Source organism: Tamandua tetradactyla, chromosome 5 (genome assembly GCF_023851605.1).
Source record: "Tamandua tetradactyla isolate mTamTet1 chromosome 5, mTamTet1.pri, whole genome shotgun sequence".
Classification (NCBI taxonomy): domain Eukaryota; kingdom Metazoa; phylum Chordata; class Mammalia; order Pilosa; family Myrmecophagidae; genus Tamandua; species Tamandua tetradactyla.
Window position 1 is genome coordinate 26,374,793 of NC_135331.1, and position 14,466 is coordinate 26,389,258.

At 39.9% G+C, this 14,466-nt stretch overlaps 1 protein-coding gene and 1 pseudogene across 3 annotated transcripts in view; one reads left to right on the forward strand and one right to left on the reverse strand.

Moving 5' to 3' along the window:
• UBE2L3 (ubiquitin conjugating enzyme E2 L3) overlaps positions 1-14,466 on the reverse strand; it is a 94,220-nt gene that overhangs the window by 22,744 nt on the left and 57,010 nt on the right. The window lies entirely within an intron of this gene.
• Positions 12,364-13,140, forward strand: LOC143682140 (THAP domain-containing protein 5 pseudogene; annotated as a pseudogene).

Here is a 14,466-nt window from a genome sequence, read left to right on the forward strand (position 1 = left end):
GATAATAGAGAAAAAAAAAGATTATACATACCATACCCCTTGCCCCTCGCTTTCATTTACCACTAGCATTTCAAACTCAATTTGTTTTAACATTTGTTCCCCCCTATTATTTATTTTTTTTCCATATGTTCTACTCTTCTGTTGATATAGTAGCAAAAAGGAGCATCAGACACAAGGTTTTCACATTCACAGAGTCTCATTGTGAAAGCTATATCATTGTTCAGTCATCATCAAGAAACATGGCTACTGGAACACAGCTCTACATTTTCAGGCTGTTCCCTCCAGCCTCTCCACTACATCTTCTTTTTTTTTTGCATGATCGTTTCTTAGTGCATTTGCATCGGTTTAGAAGAACTAGCAACACAACAGAAAAAGATATAGAATGTTAATATAGAGAAAAAAATAAAAGTAATAATAATACTAAAAACAAACAAACAAAAAACCAACCAGACAGACAAAAACAAACAAAAAACAAAACAACAACAACAACAAAAAAAACCTGTAGCTCAGATGCAGCTTCATTCAGTGTTTTAACATGATTACTTTACAATTAGGTATTATTGTGTTGTCCATTTTAGAGTTTTTGTATCTAGTCCTGCTGCACACCGTCTGTATCCCTTCAGCTCCAATTACCCATTATCTTACCCTGTTTCTAACTCCTGCTGGACTCTGTTACCAATGACATATTCCAAGTTTATTCTCGAATGTCGGTTCACATCAGTGGGACCATATAGTATCTGTCTTTTAGTTTTTGGCTAGACTCACTCAGCATAATGTTCTCTAGGTCCATCCATGTTATTACATGCTTCATAAGTTTATCCTGTCTTAAAGCTGCATAATATTCCATCATATGTATATACCACAGTTTGTTTAGCCACTCGTCTGTTGATGGACATTTTGGCTGTTTCCATCTCTTTGCAATTGTAAATAACGCTGCTATAAACATTGGTGTGCAAATGTCCGTTTGTGTCTTTGCCCTTAAGTCCTTTGAGTAGATTCCCAGCAATGGTATTGCTGGGTCGTATGGCTATTCTATATTCAGCTTTTTGAGGAACCACCAAACTGCCTTCCACAGTGGTTGCACCATTTGACATTCCCACCAACAGCGGATAAGTGTGCCTCTTTCTCCGCATCCTCTCCAGCACTTGTCATTTTCTGTTTTGTTGATAATGGCCATTCTGGTGGGTGTGAGATGATATCTCATTGTGGTTTTGATTTGCATTTCTCTAATGGCCAGGGACATTGAGCATCTCTTCATGTGCCTTTTGGCCATTTGTATTTCCTCTTCTGATAGGTGTCTGTTCAAGTCTTTTTCCCATTTTGTAATTGGGTTGGCTGTCTTTTTGTTGTTGAGTTGAACAATCTCTTTATAAATTCTGGATACTAGACCTTTATCTGATATGTCATTTCCAAATACTGTCTCCCATTGTGTAGGCTGTCTTTCTACTTTCTTGATGAAGTTCTTTGATGCACAAAAGTGTTTAATTTTGAGGAGCTCCCATTTCTTTCTTTCTTCAGTGCTCTTGCTTTAGCTGTAAGGTCCATAAAACTGCCTCCAATTGTAAGTTTCATAAGATATCTCCCTACATTTTCCTCTAATTGTTTTATGGTCTTAGACCTAATGTTTAGATCTTTGATCCATTTTGAGTTAACTTTTGTATAGGGTGTGAGAGATGGGTCTTCTTTCATTCTTTTGCATATGGATATCCAGTTCTCTAGGCACCATTTATTGAAGAGACTGTTCTGTCCCAGGTGAGTTGGCTTGACTGCCTTATCAAAGATCAAATGTCCATAGATGAGAGGGTCTATATCTGAGCACTCTATTAGATTCCATTGGTCGATATATCTATCTTTATGCCAATACCATGCTGTTTTGACCACTGTGGCTTCATAATATGCCTTAAAGTCAGGCAGCGCGAGACCTCCAGCTTCGTTTTTTTCCTCAAGATGATTTTAGCAATTCGGGGCACCCTGCCCTTCCAGACACATTTGCTTATTGGTTTTTCTATTTCTGAAAAATAAGTTGTTGGGATTTTGATTGGTATTGCATTGAATCTGTAGATCAATTTAGGTAGGATTGACATCTTAACTATATTTAGTCTTCCAATCCATGAACACGGTATGCCCTTCCATCTATTTAGGTCTTCTGTGATTTCTTTTAACAGTTTTTGTAGTTTTCTTTATATAGGTTTTTTGTTTCTTTAGTTAAATTTATTCCTAGGTATTTTACTCTTTTAGTTGCAATTGTAAATGGGATTCGTTTCTTGATTTCCCCCTCAGCTTGTTCATTACTAGTGTATAGAAACACTACAGATTTTTGAATGTTGATCTTGTAACCTACTACTTTGCTGTACTCATTTATTAGCTCTAGTAGTTTTGTTGTGGATTTTTCTGGGTTTTCAACGTATAGTATCATATCGTCTGCAAACAGTGATAGTTTTAATTCTTCCTTTCCAATTTTGATGCCTTGTATTTCTTTTTCTTGTCTAATTGCTCTGGCTAGAACCTCCAAAATGATGTTGAATAATAGTGGTGATAGTGGACATCCTTGTCTTGTTCCTGATCTTAGGGGGAAAGTTTTCAATTTTTCCCCATTGAGGATGATATTAGCTGTGGGTTTTTCATATATTCCCTCTATCATTTTAAGGAAGTTCCCTTGTATTCCTATTTTTTGAAGTGTTTTCAACAGGAAAGGATGTTGAATCTTGTCAAGTGCCTTCTCGGCATCAATTGAGTTGATCATGTGATTTTTCTGCTTTGATTTGTTGATATGGTGTATTACATTAATTGATTTTCTTATGTTGAACCATCCTTGCATACCTGGGATGAATCCTACTTGGTCATGATGTATAATTCTTTTAATGTGTTGTTGGATTCGCTTTGCTACAATTTTATTGAGGATTTTTGCATCCATATTCATCAGAGATATTGGTCTGTAGTTTTCTTTTTTTGTAATATCTTTGCCTGGTTTTGGTATGAGGGTGATGTTGGCTTCATAGAATGAATTAGGTAGTTTTCCCTCCAGTTCGATTTTTTTTAAGAGTTTGTGAAGAGTTGGTACTAATTCTTTCTGGAATGCTTGATAGAGTTCACACGTGAAGCCGTCTGGTCCTGGACTTTTCTTTTTAGGAAGCTTTTGAATGACTAATTCAATTTCTTTACTTGTGATTGGTTTGTTGAGGTCATCTATTTCTTCTTGAGTCAAAGTTGGTTGTTCATGTCTTTCCAGGAACCCGTCCATTTCATCTAAATTGTTGTATTTATTAGCGTAAAGTTGTTCATAGTATCCTGTTATTACCTCCTTTATTTCTGTGAGGTCAGTAGTTATGTCTCCTCTTCCATTTCTGATCTTATTTATTTGCATCCTCTCTCTTCTTCTTTTTGTCAATCTTGCTAAGGGCCCATCAATCTTATTGATTTTCTCATAGAACCAACTTCTGGTCTTATTGATTTTCTCTATTGTTTTCATGTTTTCAATTTCATTTATTTGTGCTCTAATCTTTGTTATTTCTTTCCTTTTGCTTGCTTTGGGATTAGTTTGCTGTTCTTTCTCCAGTTCTTCCAAGTGAACAGTTAATTCCTGCATTTTTGCCTTTTCTTCTTTTCTGATATAGGCATTTAGGGCAATAAATTTCCCTCTTAGCACTGCCTTTGCTGCGTCCCATAAGTTTTGATATGTTGTGTTTTCATTTTCATTCGCCTCGAGGTATTTACTAATTTCTCTTGCAATTTCTTCTTTGACCCACTCGTTGTTTAAGAGTGTGTTGTTGAGCCTCCACGCATTTGTGGATTTTCTGGCACTCTGCCTATTATTGATTTCCAACTTCATTCCTTTATGATCCGAGAAAGTGTTGTGTATGATTTCAATCTTTTTAAATTTGTTAAGACTTGCTTTGTGACCCAGCATATGGTCTATCTTTGAGAATGATCCATGAGCACTTGAGAAAAAGGTGTATCCTGCTGTTGTGGGATGTAATGTCCTATAAATGTCTGTTAAGTCTAGCTCATTTATAGTAATATTCAGATTCTCTATTTCTTTATTGATCCTCTGTCTAGATGTTCTGTCCATTGATGAGAGTGGTGAATTGAAGTCTCCAACTATTATGGTATATGTGTCTATTTCCCTTTTCAGTGTTTGCAGTGTATTCCTCACGTATTTTGGGGCATTAGGTTCGGTGCATAAATATTTATGATTGTTATGTCTTCTTGTTTAATTGTTCTTTTTATTAGTATATAGTGTCCTTCTTTGTCTCTTTTAACTGTTTTACATTTGAAGTCTAATTTGTTGGATATTAGTATAGCCACTCCTGCTCTTTTCTGGTTGTTATTTCCATGAAATATCTTTTCCCAACCTTTCACTTTCAACCTATGTTTATCTTTGGGCCTAAGATGTGTTTCCTGTAGACAGCATATAAAAGGATCCTGTTTTTTAATCCATTCTGCCATTCTTTGTCTTTTGATTGGGGAATTCAGTCCATTAACATTTAGTGTTATTAATGTTTGGATAATATTTTCCTCTACCATTTTGCCTTTTGTATTATATATATCATATCTGACTTTCCTTCTTTCTACAGTCTTCTCCATACCTCTCTCTTCTGTCTTTTTGTATCTGACTCTAGTGCTCCCTTTAGTATTTCTTGCAGAGCTGGTCTCTTGATCACAAATTCTCTCAGTGACTTTTTGTCTGAGAATGTTTTAATTTCTCCCTCATTTTTGAAGGACAATTTTGCTGGATATAGGAGTCTTGGTTGGCAGTTTTTCTCTTTTAGTAAATTAAATATATCATCCCACTGTCTTCTAGCCTCCATGGTTTCTGCTGAGAAATCTACACATAGTCTTATTGGGTTTCCCTTGTATGTGATGGATTGTTTTTCTCTTGCTGCTTTCAAGATCCTCTCTTTCTCTTTGACCTCTGACATTCTAACTAGTAAGTGTCTTGGAGAACGCCTATTTGGGTCTATTCTCTTTGGGGTGCGCTGCACTTCTTGGATTTGTAATTTTAGGTCTTTCATAAGAGTTGGGAAATTTTCAGTGATAATTTCTTCCATTAGTTTTTCTCCTCCTTTTCCCTTCTCTTCTCCTTCTGGGACACCCACAACACGTATATTTGTGCCGTTCATATTGTCCTTGAGTTCCGTGATACCCTGTTCAAATTTTTCCATTCTTTTCCCTATAGATTCTGTTTCTTTTTGGAATTCAGATGTTCCATCCTCCAAATCACTAATTCTATCTTCTGTCTCTTTAAATCTATCATTGTAGGTATCCATTGTTTTTTTCATCTTTTCTACTTTATCCTTCACTTCCATAAGTTCTGTGATTTGTTTTTTCAGTTTTTCTATTTCTTCTTTTTGTTCAGCCCATGTCTTCTTCATGTCCTCCCTCAATTTATCGATTTCGCTTTTGAAGAGGTTTTCCATTTCTGTTCGTATATTCAGCATTAGTTGTCTCAGCTCCTGTACCTCATTTGAATTATTGGTTTATTCCTTTGACTGGGCCATATTTTCCATTTTTTGAGCGTGATCTGTTACCTTCTGCTGGCGTTTGGGCATTTAATCAGATTTCCCTGGGTGCTGGACCCAACAATTTGGAAGATTTTTCTGTGAAATCTCTGGGATCTGTTTTTCTTATCCTGCCCAATAGGTGGCGCTTGTGGCACACGTTTGTCTGCGGGTACCACCAGTAAAAGGTGCTGTGGGACCTTTAACTTTGGAAAACTCTCGCCGATGGGGAGTTTCGCCAGCCAAAGCGGCTTGGAAGAGTGCCAGCCATCCCAGGGTCCGAACGCGGGGAGGGATGCTGGCCGCCGCAGCCCGGGAGAGCGCCCGTCCGAATTTCCTAGTCGGCCCGGGGCGCCAAGCGTGGCGTGAGGGCGCCAGCCGCCGCGGCCCGCCCAGGAGAGTGCACCGTTCCCGGGGAGACACGTGTTTGGAAGGGCCCCCCCCCCGTCACTGTTCTCCGCGGGCTGGGGATTTCCAATCCAATTCTCTCAGTTGGTCCGGGGGGCCGTGCATGGTGTGGGCGCCAGCCGCCGCAGCTTGAGGGGACCGCCTGTCCAATTCTCCCAGCCGGCCCGGGAAGGGGGAAGGGAGGAACTCTGGCCGCTTGCTGCCCCGCCCGGTGAAGCCCGCGCTCCTCAGCGATCTCACCGGAGCGGGTTCTCTCAGCCAGTCAGCCGTTCCAGGATGGGGTACGCTGTCTTTTTGATCTCTGTCGTGGCTCTGGGAGCTGTTCTGTATCGTTTCTACTCCCCTAGTAGCTGCTCTGGAGGAGGAACTAAGATCCGCGCCTCTTACTAAGCTGCCATCTTCTCCGGAAGTGCTCTCCACTACATCTTGAACAACAAGGTGATATCTACTTAATGCATAAGAATAACCTCCAGGGACTTCCGGGTCAAGATGGCGGCCTAACAACGTGTGCGTTTTAGTTTGTCCTCCAGAACAACTACTAAATAACCAGAAACAGTACAGAACAGCTCCTGGGGCCACGTCAGTGACCAGACACACAGCGTACCCCAGTCTGGACCAGCTGGACTGGCTGTGAGCACCCTCCAGAATCATGAGTTCCCAAAGTTGTGGCGGCCAGCACCCCTCCCCCACAGGCCGCTTCCCAGAGGGGAAAGGAAAGGACTTTACCAGCAGCAGGGACTGGGCACAATCAAACGCCAATAGTGGAACTAATTAACAAATTCTGACTACAAAAATGGGCCCCCAGCTTAGGTGAGCCTGATCAAAGTGGAGGCTGCTCATTTTTGCCCCAGTGCCAAGGGGGCAGGACTGAAAGAATAAGGGGGGAAAAAAAAGAAGGAAACAGAGGTTTTTGTGGCTGTATTTCCACAAAGGCTTGAATGCCTCTGGATACAGCGGCAGGACTTTTCAGGCTGCAACTGCCCCAGGCATAGGTAGAAGTGAGCTCTTTTGGGGGCTTGTCTGGAACTTTGCCTTCCCCAGTGGTGGGGTGAAGCCCAACTCAGGTGGAATCCCTCCATCAAGGAATTCAGACCCCAGGGCTTGGTAATTTGAAGCCATTAAAACCAGCCTACAATCTCTCTCTGTCTCCACCATGCCCCCAGCAGGGAGAGTCTGCCAAAGTTAAAGGTACCACATCATCTTTATGCTGGTGGGACCTGCAGTCAGACAAGCACCACACACAGGGCAGGATAAGAAAAACAGAGCCCAGAGACTTCACAGGAAAGTCTTTCAACCTGCAGGGTCTCACCCTCAGGGAAAACCGACACAGGTGACTCTTTCCTCCTGATAGGAGGCCAGTTTGGTCTGGGAAAATCTGGCTGGTGTCTATAATATCTAAGTAGACCCTCCTAAGTATGTGGCGGGGGGGGGGGGGGGGGAGGCACCACACAAGCAGGGCAAGAAACAAGAAAACAAGAACTGAAAAATTCTCCTCTGTTAAACAAAACTTAAGCTAAAGGTCCAGATAAAGCTGAACGGAATGTCAAAGAACAGATAGACAACAAATTCATCCAGCAAGAAAACCCTTGATAAAAGAAGTGAAAGCAATCTCCAGAATAAACTAATTAAGGTAATTAAATGCCTAGACGCCAGCAAAAAATAACAAATCACACTAGGAAAATTGAAGATATGGCCCAGTCAAAGGAACAAACCAACAATTCAAATGACATACAGGAGCTGAAACAATTAATTCAGAATGTACGAACAGACATGGAAAACCTCATCAAAAACCAAATCAATGAATTGAGGGAGGATATAAAGAAGGCAAGGAAAGAACAAAAAGAAGAAACTGAAAGCCTGAAAAAACAAATCACAGAACTTATGGGAATGAAAGACACAGTAGAAGAGATGAAAAAAGCAATGGAAACCTACAATAATAGATTTCGAGAGACAGAACATAGGATTTCAAAACTGGAGAACGGGAACATCTGAAATCCGACAAGAAACAGAAACTATAGGGAAAAAAATGGAAAAATATGAGCAGGGACTCAGGGAATTGAAAGACAATATGAAGTGCATGAATATACGTGTTGTGGGTGTCCCAGAAGGAGAAGAGAAGGGAAAAGGAGGAGAAAAACTAATGGGGGAAATTATCACAGAAAATTTCCCAACTCTTATTAAAGACTTAAAATTACAGATCCAAGAAGTACAGCGTACCCCAAAGAGAATACATCCAAATGTATTCTTCCCTTGTATTTCATCACATACAAGGGAAGCCAAATAAGACTATGCACAGATCTCTCAGCAGAAACCATGGAGGCAAGAAGACAGTGGGATAATATTTAAATTATTAAAAGAGAAAAACTGTCAACCAAGAATTCTATATCCAGCAAGACTGTCCTTCAAAAATGAGGGAGAAATTAAAACATTTTCAGACAAAAAATCACTGAGAGAATTTGTGACCAAGAGACCAGCTCTGCAAGAAATACTAAAGGAAACACTAGAGACAGATACCAAGACAGAAGAGAGAGGTGTGGAGAAGAGTGTAGAAAGGAAGACTATGAGTAAAGGTAAAAAGAAGGAAAATTAGATGTGACCTATAAAATCCAGAAGGCAAAATAGTAGAAGAAAGTACTACCCACGCAGTAATAACACTGAATGTTAATGAATTAAACTCTCCAATCAAAAGACATAGTCTGGCAGAATGGATTAAAAAACAGGACCCATCTATATGCTGTCTCTACTCAAAGGACATGAGGCCAAGGACACAAATGGACATTTACACACCAATGTTTATAGCAGCATTATTAACAATTACCAAGAGATGGAAACAGCCAAAATGTCCATCAACAGACAGTTGACTAAACAAACTATGACATTTACATAAGATGAAATGTTATGCAGCTGTAAGACAGAATAAAGTTATGAAGTATGTAACAACATGAATGGACCTTGAGGACATTATGTTGGTTGTGATTAGCCAGAAACAAAAGGACAAGTACTGTATGGTCTCACTGATGTGAACTGACATTAGTGAATAAACTTGGAATATTTCCTTGGTAACAGAGACCATCAGGAGATGGAGATAGGGTGAGATATTGGGTGATTGGAGCTGAAGGGATACAGATTGTGCAAGAGGACTGAATATAAAAACTCAGAAATGGACAGCACAATACTACCTAACTGTAATGTAATTATGTTAAAACACTGAATGACGCTGCATGTGAGAATGATAGAGGGAGGAGGGCTGGGGACAGAGATGAAATCAGAAAAAAAGATAGATGGTAAAGATCGAGATGGTATAATCTAGGAATGCCTGGAGTGTATAATGATGGTGAAATGTACAATGTACAAATTTTAAAAATGTTTTTGCATAAGGAAGAACAAAGGAATGTTATTATTGCAGGGTGCTGAAAACAGATGATAATTAATACTTTAAAATATCACCTTAGGTGTGAGATTAAAGCAAAAAATGTTTATTTGTTACAAAATTTATGTTTTGACTAGAGCATTTCCTAATATAACTCATGTAAGATAGTTTGATTGAATGTCATAAGTACTTGGAATCTCAGGTAGGACATGAGATTTTGCTGGTTTGTCCAGAGTGATGCCCCGATGAATCCCAGAGTGATTTGATCAGTGACTGGAAAAGTATTTGCAAGCCCCCTTCAGGGAATGGTAAGTGTGGGGAGAAATTCAACTTCCCCAAGTTGAATTCTTGATATTCTCACAAGCAGTGTGGACAACCAAAGCTATAGGCTGAGCCCCCAGTCTTGGGGTTTGTTCATATGAAACTTAACCCCACAAAGGATAGGTCAAGTCTACTTAAAATTTAGGCCTAAGAGTCACCCCCAAGAGAGCCTCTTTTGTTGCTCAGATGTGGCCTCTCTCCAGCCAACATGACGAGCAGTCTCACCATTCTCCCCCTCTCTGCGTGGGACATGACTCCCAGGGGTGTGGACCTTCCTGGCAACGTGGGACAGAAATCCCAGAATGAGCTGAGACTCAGCATCAAGGGACTGAGAAAAACCCTAGAATGAGCTGAGAATTAACATCAAGGGATTGAGAGAACCTTCTCGACCAAAGTGAAATGAGACTAAGTGTTAATGGCTGAGAGATTCCATACAGAGTCGAGAGGTTATCCTGGAGGTTATTCTTATGCATTAAGTAAATATCACCTTGTTGTTCAAGATGTAGCGGAGAGGCTAGAGGGAACTGCCTGAAAATGAAGAGCTGTGTTCCAGTAGCCATGTTTCTTGATGATGATTGAACAAAGATATAGCTTTCACAATGAGACTCTGTGAATGTGAAAACCTTGTGTCTGATGCTCCTTTTCGCTACTATATCAATAGAAGAGTAGAACATATGGAATAAAAATAAATAATAGGGGGAACAAATGTTAAAATAAATTTAGTTTGAAATGCTAGCGGTAAATGAAAGCGAGGGATAAGGGGTATCGTATGCATAATCTTTTTTTTTCTCTGTTATCGTTTTCTTTCTTTTTCGGTTGTCTTTTTATTTCTTTTTCTAAATTGATGCAAATGTTCTATGAAATGGTGAATATGCAACTATGTGATGATATTAAGAATTACTGATTGTATATGTAGAATGGAATGATAACGTAAAAAAAAAAAAAAAAGAATAATCTCCAGGATAACCTCTGGACTCTGTTTGGAATCTCTCAGCCATTGACACTTAGTCTCATTTCACTCTTCCCCCTTTGGTCAAGAAGGTTCTCTCAATCCCTTGATGTTAATTCTCAGCTCATTCTAGGGTTTTTCTCAGTCCCTTGATGCTGAGTCTCAGCTGATTCCAGGATTTCTGTCCCACGTTGCCAGGAAGGTCCACACCCCTGGGAGTCATGTCCCACGCAGACAGGGGGAGGGTGTTGAGTTTGCTTGTTATGTTGGCTGGAGAAAGAGGCCACATCTGAGCAACATAAGAGGTTCTCTTGGGGGTGACTCTTAGGCCTAATTTTAAGTAGGCTTGACCTATCCTCTTGAGGTTACGTTTCATATGAACAAACCCCAAGATTGGGGGCTGAGCCTATAGCTTTGGTTGTCCACACTGCTTGTGAGAATATCAAGAATTCAACTTAGGGAAGTTGACTTTTCCCCCGTTCTCACCATTCCCCGAAGGGGACTTTGCATATACTTTTTTATTCGCTGTTCAAATCACTCTGGGATCTATTGGGGCTTGACTGATTTTATTAATAAAAATTAAAAAAAAAAAAAAAAAGAACATCACCACTCCAATCAGCAGAGGTCAAAGGAAAAGAGAAAGCAGGGAGAGGGGCCAACTGTCACAGATCTCCAAATGCACCAACTTCAGCAAGCTTTTAAGTTTAGTTATAAATGGAAAACCGAAGCATTAAAACTGCTCGATGAATTTTCGCTTCAGTGGAGGCTGTGGGCACTTGGCCAGGAGAGTGAGGAACACTAAGACTGCAGGAGAGACCGTTGGACAGGGGGCAGGAAAAGACAGCTACCACCAAGGCGAGCTAAGAGAGAACACAAGTTTTCATTTTCTAAAACCCAGTGTCTCCATTCACTGTGACAACAGGTGCACAGTGGAGGACACGGAAAGTGTCAGGCAGCGAGGGGAACATACACTGCCCTGTGATCTCCTCAACAGAGACCTGGGGCCGTGCTCCTGCTCCCTGTGCCTAGGAGGACCCCCGGCAAACACGCTGGGGTGTGCGCCATACGCGCCTTTCCCACGTCTCTCTGGCCGCTGGCCTCACCCTGGCACGGGGCGCTCCGGGGAGGCTGCAGTCATCCCCTGGCAGGAGGCATGGTTCCTCCGCCCAGGAGCGGCAGCAGGACCTGCCCCGCACTTCATGGGCAAGGAGGGTGCCATCAACACCAGCATGGGTGTCTGTGGCAGCACGAAGGCCTCGCACCCTGTCTTATTATAGGACAGAGCTGCCTTGCCAAGCCTGCTCTCCCAGGGCACCGCCTGAGTGAAGCCCGACTACTGTGCGGCTATTGGCTGTAAGAACCCCGGGGACGGGGTGATAAAGACAGGAAGCTGAGTTTTACCCATTCCCTCTGCATGGCAAAGAAAGACTGGAAAAACTGTTAAAGAATATGAAACATGATTCATGGGTTCCCAGTAAATACCCGTTCCTGCGTAGTGCCCACTTTACTCCTGACTCTCTTGATGTCAGGTGGGGGATTCAATATCTGAAACAAACAGCAATTCCAACAACAATTCTTTACCAGAAGACAATCAGGGAAAAGACTCCCCCCTCCCCCCCCCAAAAAAAAAAGTCTCAGAAGAGCAAATTGGAGGGTGAGAAAGAAGAATCATTTGTGTCAAATGAGCCTATAAAAATACAGCTAGGGTGGTGCGACTGTGGCAGAATTCTTGCCTGCTACGCCAGAGACCAGGGTTTGATTTCCATAGCCTGCCCATGCCAAAAAAAAAAAAAAAACCTATACACACACACAGCTAACAAGACATGCTCCCAGAATGTGCAGAACTGCTTGATTCATCTGCCTTGTACAGCTACCAGATCCAAACAGAAAATACACAAAAATAACATACTTACTCTTAACCTGGGTAAACAAGATCTTGATAAACTGCCATCGACTTTGGAAACATCAGTTAACCAAGATACAGACGTAGGTGCTTTTCACGCATCTTTTGACAATCTAAGTTCGACAACTATTACTCTGTCAACCGCAGATTCAGAAGGTATTCAGCAGTCTTTGAAAACTCAAGAAGTGCATGAAATAGCTACCAATCATTTTGCCAATGCAGATTTTACAAACCACTCCATGGAAATTACGTCAGCACAGGGAAATCCAGTCTTATTCAACACAATTACTCAAACAGTTGAAGAATTAAATGCAAATAAGGAAATCTGTTTTGCCATTTTTATACCCACTGAAAATCCCAGACCTAATCCTTTATACCTGCCCAACAAGAAACTGGAAACAGAAGACAGTCACTGAAGACTCCTTCCTTAAGGATGGAAACTATGGAACAGATGTTTCACAAACTGAAGATCGGTACTGCAGACAACACATGCATAAGGACCTCTATGGCAGGACATTTCTAGGATACCTTCAAAGGTAACACTTTTTGAGCTACAAGAGCGACAAACTCTAGGAAGACAAGTCTTTGGAAGCTCTTATAGGCAGTTAAAACAGGAAAATTGGCTGTCTGAAGAAACATCAAGATTATAGAAAACCATTTCACAACATACAATGACATAAAGAGGTTTTAAAGTTATAACTAAGCTTTTTGCAGCCAAATCAAAATTATATGTGAAGTGAACTTTTTTCCTGTATAAATTTCTCATTTTAATGAAGCTATGAAAGTGCTCTAATGTTATGAACTATATTCTGTTCTTATAATGCTCATTTTGGAAAGGAAAAAAAAAAGAATTCTTGACCTTGATAACTTTCTAAATTAAAGCTAAAATACAGTAAGTGAAACAACTAAGTCAGAAAACGAGAGAACACCAGGATATGGGGAAAAAAAAAAAACAGAACAAAAGCCAGGCCCAGAAATCAGACCTAGTTCTACCATTGGCACATATCTTAGACAGGTTTCTTATCAAGTTTGAGCCTTGGTCCCTAAACTGTAATTAAGGGCATTTAGTAGATCTCTGATGTAGTCCATTTCTTTATTGTTTTCTCCTTTTCTATGAGGACATTTTTAAGAGAACACGTTTCCTATAAGATAATCTATATTTACATATTATTAGAAGTTGGCTGGAATTCAATATTAGTAACTACTGGAATATCCTCAATATTTATCGAATTCTATGTTTGACCTTTGGTTACTTAAACACTTGTATTATGAAGGTAAACCTCCTTTTATAATTGTATTCAGCTGAACTAAAATAAGGAACTACTCTTAGCCCAGTTCTTAGAAGAGATTATTTAAACTTTTCAAGACATGCATTTCAGTACCTTATATATGATTGCCCATCTTAATAGACATTTAAAGAGTCATTTAAGCTTTTTAACTTTCTGTACCCATAAGGTTGGATTTATAAATGAAAAAGATGAAAATGAGGTTAAAAAAACATATAAACATATATTTTAGAAATCATTATTTGAATCTTAAATAGAAATGATAGTTTGTATCTTTTCTTCAATATGTGTAGCTTTTTAAAACCTTGTACTTGTGTCATTTTTTAATTCCAGAATGATACAATAATATCTAGCACTATACATTCCCACTTCTCCTTATTTTAATAAAATTTATAAACAAGAAATTACAGGTAAGTGATGAAGACGTTAGGAAGACAAGTAGGAAAGAGAAGTGATGGCGGCGTATATAAAAATACTGCTTAAGTCCAAAAGAATTTAAGAAAAATGAGTGTAAAAGCAAGGACTTAGTGGTAGTAACACAAATGCGAAAAATAAGTGACACGTTCTTTTAAAACTGGCAGTATAATCAAATAGCCCATGGTTTTCCTACTACTTTGGGCAAATTCCTCAATCTGAGTCTTAGTTTTCTTATCCATAAAATAAAATACTATTATCTACCTTACAGGATGGATGTAAGAATTCTTTAAGATAATATGATTTTGGTCCTGGGA